This window comes from Cavia porcellus, unplaced genomic scaffold (assembly GCF_034190915.1).
Source record: "Cavia porcellus strain 051 isolate PalLab524CR breed Dunkin Hartley unplaced genomic scaffold, mCavPor4.1 scaffold_1, whole genome shotgun sequence".
Classification (NCBI taxonomy): domain Eukaryota; kingdom Metazoa; phylum Chordata; class Mammalia; order Rodentia; family Caviidae; genus Cavia; species Cavia porcellus.
Window position 1 is genome coordinate 216,567,066 of NW_026947484.1, and position 11,392 is coordinate 216,578,457.

General features: G+C 42.6%; 1 pseudogene; it reads right to left on the reverse strand.

Annotated features, from left to right (window-relative positions):
- Positions 1 to 7,062: 7,062 nt before the first annotated feature.
- Positions 7,063 to 7,717, reverse strand: LOC100723379 (GTP-binding nuclear protein Ran-like; annotated as a pseudogene).
- Between the last annotated feature and the right edge of the window lie 3,675 nt (positions 7,718 to 11,392).

Below are 11,392 nucleotides of genomic sequence, written 5' to 3' on the forward strand. Positions count from 1 at the left end.
CACAACAATGCTCCTGCTTCAACTTCCCAAACACTGGGATTATAGGCATGCATCACTAACCCCAGCTTGTTATTTTTTTAAAAGAAATTTAAACCCACACTATTATTCTGATAATCTTTTGTAAATGTTGACATAAATGGAATCAAATCTTCTCTGGGAAGCACCTTGAGTCAGACCTCTTCTGGGCTTCTCACCTCCATTTCAGAGCATGACATATTGTTCTGCGATTATATGTGCTTCGCTGCCTTTGTCCTGCACAGGCTATGAGTATCTGTGAGCATATTTGTGTGGCTGGCACACAGAAGACAATGGGCAAAGTCTGTAACTGGTGAGCGGTTGAATGTCTGCGTTTGCTGTGTCCAGGCCGACCGAGAGCCTCCCTCCCGCCCTAGGCCCAGCCTGCTTGGAAGCTACATTTCTGGATGAGTGTTTTCCTATTTTATGGATCTGTCCCTAGAAGCTGATGTCCTTTTTTCCCCGGGTATCACGGCACATCTGGTTGTTGGTACACGTTGCTTAGTTAGAAAATCTTAAAACAGCATGAAATTGTTAGCACGTTGCTTGGGCCTGCCAAGCTGTTCCTGAGTCACAGGCTTTGGTGGATTTAGTTTTCTGTTTGTTTTCTGTTTTCATGCAGTTTAGAAAATTGGTCTGTGACAACCTTGGGGAAAAATAAGCCTACTTGAGCTCCACCAAGGAAAGGCAAGCCTGGGAGGGGGGCTGGGAGAAGGGGAGAAAAGGCTTGGAGCGCTGGGCTCTGGGCTCCTTGCTCATATTACTTTCTCTTGCATTTTGAACTGCTGCTTGAGTCACTCTGGTGTGTGCAGAGAAAGAATGCCCGCAGAGGTGGTATGCACCAGGGAGAGGCTGCTCTCTGTTCGGGTACTCACCAGGACAGCAGCAAGGACCAGTGCCGCACTGCTGGGGTGCCAAGGAGACAAATATGCTCTTTCCAAATAAATGCCCGGGCATGGGGACTGTGAAGGAAGACACCCCTTCCTCATGCATTTGATTCCTCTGCTATCTTCGAGTGTGGGCAATGCCAGAAATCAACTTTCCCCACATGGCCCCAATATGCCATCTTCCCTTCCTGCTCTCAGTAGCTCTAGTCTTTAGGCAGATTTCCTTTCTGGAAATAATCTCATATGGGGAAAGTCTGGGCTGATCTATTTCACTTTGGATGGTAGTAGCTATCCTTGCTGGCTATGTGGGCCCAACCAATGCTGCTTCTAGATGGTGAGGCCAGTTTTGGGGAAAGACAGACAGACAAGGTGTCTAATACCCCTCCCCCCCAGGACTCAGCTTGGCTCCTAACAGTGGAGAAGGGGTGCAGAAATGGCCTTTACCTCCCCCATTCTGGAAGCATTATGACTTATTGTTGGTACTCTGTTCCACCTTAGACTGCTGTTTTAAAATTTTTCTTTCATGCTTTTCTGGAAAAGCACAAGCTCCATTTCAACCTTAAATCTGTCCTCAGAGAATGGTGCTCAGTTGTGCTGCTTGGTTCTGGGTCTTTCTGAGCAAGAGATCTCCACTGTGTCTCCAGAGTGAGAGCTCATGGCTCACCCTTGAGGTCTCCGAGGATGGGTATTTTGCCTTCTTAACACCTTGGGAGCTGAAGCAATTGCTGCTCCCCTAAACGTCTAAATTTTAAAAAGGAGCCTTTGTTTCTTTGGTATCTACAAATAGTGCCAGCACTGAACGTGTGAATTAGATGTAGTGACTTGCCCAAACTATACGGGCCGTGGTGACTTAGTCACAGAGAGACATCTAGACGCATGTATTGTCTGGTGCCAAAGCTCTCCCTCATTCCTCTACTCCTGAGCCCAGAAAGAGCAGGATTAGCGCCCTTTCATTTGAGGCTTTGTATTCTCTGCCCAGCCTCGCAGTTTTAGTTTTGCTTTCTTGGTCTCGTTACCCAGTTCTAAGCCCAGAGAAATGCCCTAGCTGTCAAGGTCTAAATCAAGGCAAAATAATTTGTTGCCACCTCCAGTTTTAGTTAAATACATTCAAATGTTTAATTTTTAAGTTAGGGAAGGGAGAAAATTTTAAAACCCAACACTGAAAGAGTTTATAAATTTCAATTCTGAACACTTGGCAGGGCTTAACAGCGTACACTGGTGCCATATCCTAACCCAGCTGTATCTCAGAGATCCTCACCAGGGGCTTACCTGTTGGGCTCTAGGCAATTCCTCCTTCTTTGCCTTCTCGTCAGTGGAATGTCTGAGATAAATATACCCCTTGTTCGCTAAGACTGAGGTTGTAGGGAGCTGTGAACAGGCTTATGGAGCCTCTGGATTTCCAGAAATGGAATGAAAAATGAAAATTCGAGTTGGGTTGTATGTGTGTGTATGTGTATATTTCTGAGGAGTGAGTTTACTAATTAAATAGATACACAAGGAAGTCAGATAGATAGTCTAAGGAGCTCTGGAGGGGGACACATGAGAGGTCTGTTTTAGAGTCCAGTGTTAGGACAAGTTTCCCTTTCTCTAAAAGGATTAGTCTGCTCCCCCCCCATAATTAATTTTTAAATACACATCACCATTAGAGATTTCTAATTTTCCCCATTTCCATTGTCCTGAAATTATTCTACGTGAATCAATTCAACTTTGTGTAAATGATAGAGAAAGAGCTGGTTCACTTCTCAGTTTCTTTTTCATACTTCTGAAAGTCTTACCCAGTGCTGTTTCAGACATAGTAAGTTTCTCTGGTGGCTGTGATGCAGAGCGACATTCAGAGGGGAAGAGAGATAGAGCCCGAAGGGGCTCTGTACTGAAAGCAAGTCCAGTGATTCTTCAGTGTTTCTGCTAGGAGGCCTGAGGGTTGGAAAGAGCAAGCCTTTTACCAAGGAAGACAAAGCTTCCATCATCTGTGGCCTTTTGTGCTGTCTCGAGGCAGAAGTTAGGAAAGTGCAGGCATCAGCAAATTAGAAAGACCCCTGGGTGCCATCTCCTCATCCCTGTGACTCCTCATGAGGTCGTCCCTGCCTGCAGGATCCTGTGGGCTGTTCCCCATCACCCACTTGGAGCACTAACTGTCACTGAAAGGTAGTGGCTCCTCGCCTGGGTGACAGGGCCCTTGGGCCAACTCCCAAACAGCTGTGATACTTAACTTTATGGGCTTGTGTATTTAGTTGAGTAACTCGTGGGAGGATAGGAATGAGACAGAGATACAGAGAAAGAGATAGAGATAGACAGAGAGAGAGAGAAAGAGAGAGAGAGAGAGAGAGACAGAGAGACAGAGGCAGAGACAGAGACAGAGACAGAGAGAAAGAGACAAACGGAGAGAGCAAAGGGAGAGAGAATTGGAAAGAACATGAAATTTGGAGTTAATCAACCCTTGTTGAAACCCAAAAGCAATACCTCCTTTGTCAGAAGACACAACACTGGGGCAGGGGAGGGGAGGTTTGCTGAGCCCATGACTTTGGGACATCATCTCTTTGTTTCCCAAGCCTTTTAGAGACTCCTGTATTTTACCTTGCAGCACTTACAGGCATGACAAGCCTTGTGGAAAGGGGATAGAGACTACTCACTTTTTTTGTCCTACTCTAGAGACTAAGCCTATCTGCTTTTTAATCAGTTCACTAAGATCAGAGGGTTGGGCTAAAGTCCTCATTAGAATTATTCTTTTTAAATGCCTAAAGGTGGTGGCTTTTAGGGAACATCCTTAACAGACAGGTACTGTTTGATCACCTGCCATTTTCTCTATCTTTTTGTCTCTCTTACTAGTGCAGACATGATGGTTGGCCAGGATCCTAACAGCTACCTTAGGAAGATGACAGCATATTTTTGCATGACAGAGTGATAAAGGATCCAGAGGATAGAGGAAATGCCAAATAGTCATGGGTTATCTGCTTCCGGCACTCTTTTAATTCAGGAAGGAATAAAGTTCTGTCTTGTTAAAGTCTCTCTCTCTCTCTTTTTTTGAAACATGATCTTGCTATGCAATTCAGGCTTGGCCTTGAACTTGTTATGTGGCCCAGGCTGGCCTTGAACTTACAGTAATCCTCCTGCCTCAGCCTCCCAGGTACTGGGATTACAGGCATGCACCATCAAACCCTGCCTAAAGTCTCTTGTTATACTGGATTTTTAACAGACAATTTAATCCTAACAACCCTAATCTCTGGTGGTCACATATTTGAATTCTGGAATCAGAACGTCTGGATTGAAATTTCACTTCTGTAATTTTAAAGTATCCAGTTAGGGCAAATTCACTACCTCTATAAATTCTTGACTCTGACATGGAGGTCATCACTATATTTATTGCTACCTTTGTTATATATATTAAAGTGAAATAATGTATATAAATAGATGATATTTAATAAATATTTAATGTATTTATGATAAATTATGTATTATGATGTTGCTGTGTCTTAGCTATTTTTCCTATCGCGGTGACAAAATATCCAACATCCAAACTTAAAATGCAAAGGTTTAATTCCATTTAATTCACAGTTTGTAGAGGTTTCAGTCCATCATTAGCTGGCTCCAAGGCAGGGTGGCACGTGGCAGAGGGGCAACAGTTCATTGCTGTGGAAAGCAGCAAAAGCAACAATGGAGAGAATGGACAAGACTCTTTCTGCCCCTTATACTGTATGCAGGTTACCTACCCTAGGGTGGGTGTTGCTTTCACACGCTTAATTCCAGAATTGGGCCATGAGTTGATCACAAACTCTAGATTCAGCTACCTCTTAAAAAACCCACCTCTCCCATGACTGCATGAGGCTTTGGGGGGACATCTAGATACAAACCATAGCATACTGTTACCACCTTCATCATCTTGGAGTTTCCATGATCTTGAAGAACTCCCCAGGGTTGCTATTGGAGGCCAAGAGTCACATATTCAGGAGCCTAGATCCAGTATCTCTAAGTCTCTTTCCATGAGAGAAACAACTCATAATGTCATGGGAGTCACATACCATCCTTTACACATCTGAATGGATCAAAGAGTATTCTGTAAGCTTACTTAGAGGTTAAATGAGAAAATATATATGAGTAGTCCACACGGTACATGGAGCATATAGTCTACCAGTGTTAGTTCTCGTTTCTTGGTCCTGTGGATACTTGCTCCACCCTGTAGATAATGATGTAGGGTCCTTTGCTTCAACTTTTCTTCAATCCTGGCTTGGATAGATTGCAAGACGCTGGTAGCATTGTGGGTACAGTTTAACACAATAGGTGAAAGACCAGCAGCTGACACTGGGGAGAGTGATTGAGGCCACTCAACTGTGAAGACTTGGGTCTGCAGACCAGGTTGGCAAGGGTAGAGGGAGGTACTTAGGGTAAAGGATAGAGGGCAGGGATTTTGAGGGACATGGGGGAAATGGGCAGAGTTTAATAGCATTGTGGGGTACTTAGAGGAAGTGGAGGAGTAAATGCTTGCTTCTGCCCTCCCTGAGAGAGAGAGACTGCTGTTTCATCTCTGTGATTGCCAGCTCCAACTCTGTGATTTCCCAAGGGCGAGCCCACAGGAAACGGTAATCTCTGTGAAGACCGTAATATGCATATTACAGCGTTATCTTCTGGCCTGTAACTGAATGAGACAACTTATGTAAAGTGTGTGGCAATACTGTAGGCCCCTTTCTCCATTCATGCCTGTAAGTCCTTGCCACCTAAGGAGTTTCCTGTCCCCACCTATGCAGAGAACCTGGTACCACCTGCAAGTGCTGATGAGGGCCTTCAAGTAGCCCTGGGGGGCTGGATGGTTTCATGTTGGAAGAGAACAAGTTGTTACAGGAAGCTGTGATATTTGTGCATGTCAGAGGTGGTAATGGGGTCAGGGCCTGGAGTCCTACCCCACTGGCTTCCCTTAAAACCTGTCTCCTCCCTGCCATATCTAGAGACTTCCTGGTGGCCATCGTCCCTTCAGCAGAGCACAGGCAGTGGATGGAACTCCCTTCTCCACCAACTCTTTAGCTCATACAAACTCCTTTTAGATGGATATCTCTTTCTTTTCCTTTTTTTTTTTTTTAAACCTGAGATAGAGCTTACAACCTTGCGCTTGCCAGGCAAGCACTACTGAGCTAAATCTTTGCTTCCTCCTTCTTTTTAAAAACATTTTTAATTGAAAAAGAATTTCAGGTTATAAAACACTATGGAAAAATACTATAACAAGATCTCTGTCTTAGTTCCTTTCTTATCACTGAGACACAATGCTTGACGGCCACAGTCTAAAGGAGCAGACATTTATTTTGGCTCAGAGTATGTAGAGGTTTCAGTCCATAATAGACTGGCTCCAGGGCAGGATAGGGTGGCAGAGAAACTGCTCTCAGTGTGTCACCAGGGGAGCTGAGAGATCAAGGGAGAAGGAAGGTTAGATCTAACTTCCAGGTCACGGCCCAGTGACCCACCTCTTCCCACCGCATTTAGCTATAAACCCACTGAAGAGGATCACATTTCCACGGTCCAGGCACACACCAAAAGCCCCGTAGATGAGTGCATGGAGCTTTGGAGGGACATCTAGATAGAGTTAGCTTTGGTTTGTGATTTTATACTCATTCCATGAATATGTGTGCATATTAATATCTTGTATTCTTCCCCTTAGCTTTGGAAGTTACACATAGTATTTTCACTTGTTGTAGGTTTTCTAACTTTTTTTGGATATTTGAAATAGAACTTTATTCTGACTGTTAATAAAAAGGAGTAAGAGTGACAGTAACAAACATTTCACTACCGAATACTGTGATGTGGCTGTAGCAGTCTTATATTTGAAATTGAAGCAGGGAGGCCCAGGGATATAGCTCAGTGGCATAAGTGCCTGCCTGGCAAATGCAAGGTCTTGAGTTCAATTCTCAGTACAAAAAAAAAAAAAAAAATTAAACTCAAGTAGGGAACAACCTCATTCCAAACAGCTGAATATGCAGCTCCAAAAGAAAAAAAAATGTTTTTTTTTTTTTAACTGTCAAACTTACTCTCAGGCCCATTCACCTCCTTCAGAATTTCAAAGATGAAGCACGTGTCTATTTAACTAGATAAGAAAGTGGCACACACATAGCCCTGCTTACATCACAGGATAGTGACCTAGAAAACTAGACTTCTAATGCTGGGCTCCAACTTTGCTTCCTCACGGGTCATCATCCTTATCCAGGGGAGCAGTTGTCTGAGCTACCTCTAGATCATACTCTGCTGACCAACCTGGGTTCATGATAAGCATTGTCCAGGCAACAAACTCCAAGTTATGGTCTCCAGTGAGCTTTCTGGTAAGCCAGAGCGAGGACTTCTCAAAGCTGTAGTTACTTTTGGCAGAAATACCATAGTATTGAAGATTCTTCTTTGAGCGAAAGACAACAGACTTTTGCCTTCTCTTTCCTTGAAGGACTACTTTGTAGCCACAAAGCACAGTGAGGATATTCTCACATACCTATACCAGATCTGTATGCCAGTTAGGCATGTTCCGGTAGGTAACTCTTGACATTCAGTCAAGCATCTTGTTAGCACGGTGATCTTGGATGTTGTAGCCGAATTTCTCCTGACTGGCAAGTCCCGTGTGTTGAAATTGATGGGGCCTCTGTTGGTGTGGAACAGGAAAGGGTGCACCTCTGTGCTCAGGATACTATGTACCCCTTCTTGAACTCACCAGTCAGGTGGAGCTTCATGAATGTGGTCTTCCTGGTACTCTGTCGCCCACCAGCAGGACCTTGAATGGACCTGCAACTCGCCTGAACAGCCACTGCAGTGATTCTCCCAGAAGCTCTGTGCCCATCCAACTCTTCCAACATTAGCAACACTCATTCTCCTAAGCATATACTGCTCCTAAAGGTGTAATTGTATGCTCAGAGTTGTATAATTTAGAATGCTTTAATGTTAGCATGATCTAGCAATATTCAGTTTTACTCACCACCATTTGTCATTCTTAAAGGTTTTAGAATGCATACCTCTTTAGAGTTACCAAAGCAAATCTAAAGTATTTACAAAATATTTTAGAACACAAGTGCTTTTTGAATTCCTATCTCTTTTTGTTTTTCTGAAGGAATCCTCCTGTAGTTATTTCAGTGAAGATCTGTGTTTAGTTAACTCAATCTTTTGCTGAAAATACCTTTCTTTATCTGAAGTCTCAGGTGAAGGCCAGCTGAACTGAAAATTGTTGACTGACTTCTCATCTCAGCATGTAAAGATACTTTTCTCTCTTTTCTAGGCAGCTATAGTTGCTGATAAGAACCCTGATACCAATCTGATAGACATTTCCTTGAACATAATCTCTGTTCTGTAGTACCTTTAAAAGTATTTTAATTTTCCTTGTTTGTGATCATGTGTCTAGGTGTGTATTTGTTTTTGCTTATTCTGTGTGCTTTTTCAACTGTGACTTACATGCTTTTCTCAAATCTGGGAAATAGCATCATCTCTTCAAAGGCTACTCTTCACTTCTCTTTTTCCTTGTTTCTTTCTATAGCATCTATTGATAGATTCAGGACATTTAAACATACTCTCTCTATTTCTTTTTCATATTTTAAAACTGTGTTGTGTTTGGGATTATTTTCTCAGATGTATTTTTAGAATCAACACTTTTCTTTCCTGCTTTGTCCAATGTGCTGTTTAATCAACCTCTTGAGCATGTAGACATTTTTTGTATGATTATGTTTTTCATTTTTAGAACTTCATTTTAGCTCTTTTACAAGCCAGCTCCTCTCATATTTGTGCTTGCTCTACAAGTGGTTCTTTTCTTGCACTACAGCATTTTAGACATATTGCTTAAGTTCCATATTAGAATTCTCAATTACTGGTGGTTCCTTGGGATGGATTTCCTTATTTGCAACACTTGCTGAAATTGCTGGTCATCTTCTCATGTGACTTTTATATCCTCTCAGCAGGGAGTCACCTCATGCAGAGTTCTGGGAATTCTCCAGGTAGTGTCTGCCTTAGGTAGTCTCTTTTCTAGACGAGTGTTTCTTTGATTTATTGGCTACAAATTTTTTTCCCATGTATGAGAGTTTGAGTTTTATACTAAAGTTTGCAAATTAAATGCTCCCCTTTTTTCATTACTCTCCCTTCTTTGTTTGATACTTTGCTACTATTACTTTGGGTGTGAGAAGGGTTTCTCTGGTGATTCATCCTTCCAAAAATGATTTCCACCTAGTTCTAGCTCTGTGTGATAAACAAAGACTGGTCTTGACTTTTGTCTTTATGAGCTCTTAAAACACCTCCAGACAGTACTTTTTGTATATCAACACACACATGGCTCACCTGGGGTTGAAACTGAAGATTCCATTCAGCAGATCTAGGATGGGGCCTGAGAATCTGCATTGCTAACAATCTCCCAGGAGTAGCCAGCAGTGCTGACCGGGTCTATGCTAAAGTAGCAGAGTTCTCACATCTACCTCAGGCAGCTGTCTTATGTTTTTGCTGGCTGTACCTCTATTTTCTGTTCTCTCTCTTTATTTTAACAACTGAAAATGCCCCTCTCTTGAAGATACTTTAACTTTAGATCCCAAATTCCATGTTCTTTCCAGTGCCAGGAAAACCTCAGTTACCAGTATCTTCACTGGGACAAAGAATAGCTGTATGGATTATAGAAAGCCCCAGACACCATAAGCTTGAGCAAAGTGTTACCTGGAAGGGTCCAGAGTTAGGAAGCCCATAGCTGTGGTCCTGGGGTCTACAATCACCAAGAACCTATGCTCCTTGCACATTGCTTCTGTGTCATCCTTGGTGTGCTACCTCATGGTTTAAAATGGCCATAGGCTCTCCAAACAATGTATCCAGCATCCAAACAGCAGGAAGAATAGATACCTTAAGAAGAACAAACCTTTAAGCATAAGGAGATTGCAAATGTCAGTTCTGCTTTGTGTCTCATTGGCTGGCTTAGTCACATGTATGCTCCTTGTTTGCAAAGCAGTCTGGGAAATGCAATGGTTATTCTGGGTAACCAGATACCCGCTAAAAATTATTCCTAAGAAAGAGAGAATCACTACATGATAGTCTGCATAATCAGAACATAGTTTTCTAGAATCCTAAGGTGTGTACCCTGACTAGATGTAGAAGATGGTGGGAATGGTGATGGTATAGGGAACAAACAACCTCTTTGTCTGCAAAGTGTGGCAATCAAGGTCTCTCTCTCTCTCTTTCAATGTTGTGCCTTCAAATCAGTTTCTTTGCATAGAACAAAGGCAGATTCTTGACCACTCAATGATTGTGTATAAAATGCCAATATTTTCTCTTCAAAGCCTTAAGAAATTTGCCAGAAATAATCAGAAAAGAGAGAGAGAGAGAGAGAGAGAGAGAGAGAGAGAGAGAGAGAGAGAGAGAGAGAGAGAGAGAGAGAGAGAGAGAGAGAGAGAAAGAGAGAGAGAGGGAGAGATATGGGGAGCCTGATTGGTGAGAGTGGAAAGTGGGTTGGAGGCAAACATTCTATGAGCTGAGCGCAGAGCTAGGCTGTGCCAATGTCAGCCTCAGGTCAGGAGCAGAGTGGTGAGGACCAGCTGTGTTCCTGACAGGTGAGCACAGATGTGGGAGGGATAAGAAAGGAAGACTGGGAAGACCTAACGGCATCCTGTCACAGTTCAGGACCTTCACGGCCACCATATGAGCCTGAAAGATGGCTGCTCAGTACAAGTCAGAAGTCTCACAGCAGGGAAGATAAGGCCATTTTAGTTTACAGCTCTGTAATTAGCTTCTATGAGTAGTCCCAAGCACAAAGAACAATCTGTTATGAACACTCCTGAACCCTAGAAAATGTTATGCTTGATAACATCACATCATATATATTGGTGGGCTTAGAGAAGTCTTTGAGGAAATACTACTTTATGTTGCCCTAGACATTTTTATAGAGACATATATACTTTTATATATATTTTATATCTATATTATATTTGTATATGATACATGTCTTACTACGAAACAACTCTTCCACCGAATATCAGTTAATTGCATTTGTCCTAGTGTTTCTGGAGTACCTTCTAGAAAACCAAGTCACAGATAGAAAACCAACTGCCCACGAGAAGGAATATTATTTTTTACTAAATTCAGAAGGAATTACCTCTAGGGCTGCTTAATAAGAAAAGAAATACTGTGATGCAGTGAGTGATGTCTTCAACAACCTAGTTAGCCCAAACATAATGCTCTTCACGGGACTGTTTCTTGTAACGACATTTTAAAAAGTGCTGATGGCCTCACACCAAAAGCAGTTTAGCAAAAGCAATTCTGCTGGGGCCAGTATGATGCACTCCAGGTATCTGTGTTTTAGCTGCTCTGGCAGGATCCTGGGTTTGGTGTTAGAAAATCTGGAAGAGTGGATGAACTGCTTATCCTTCAAGCAATCTTCTCTGAATAGTGTTATTTCTCAACGGGGCTCTTACATAAATATTTAGTAGTAGGACGTTCAAACTGAACTCCCTAGATGGATTGAAGGCAGTGTTCTTTGTTATCCTTTGAGAATCTACTCACATGTCTGAACTGAC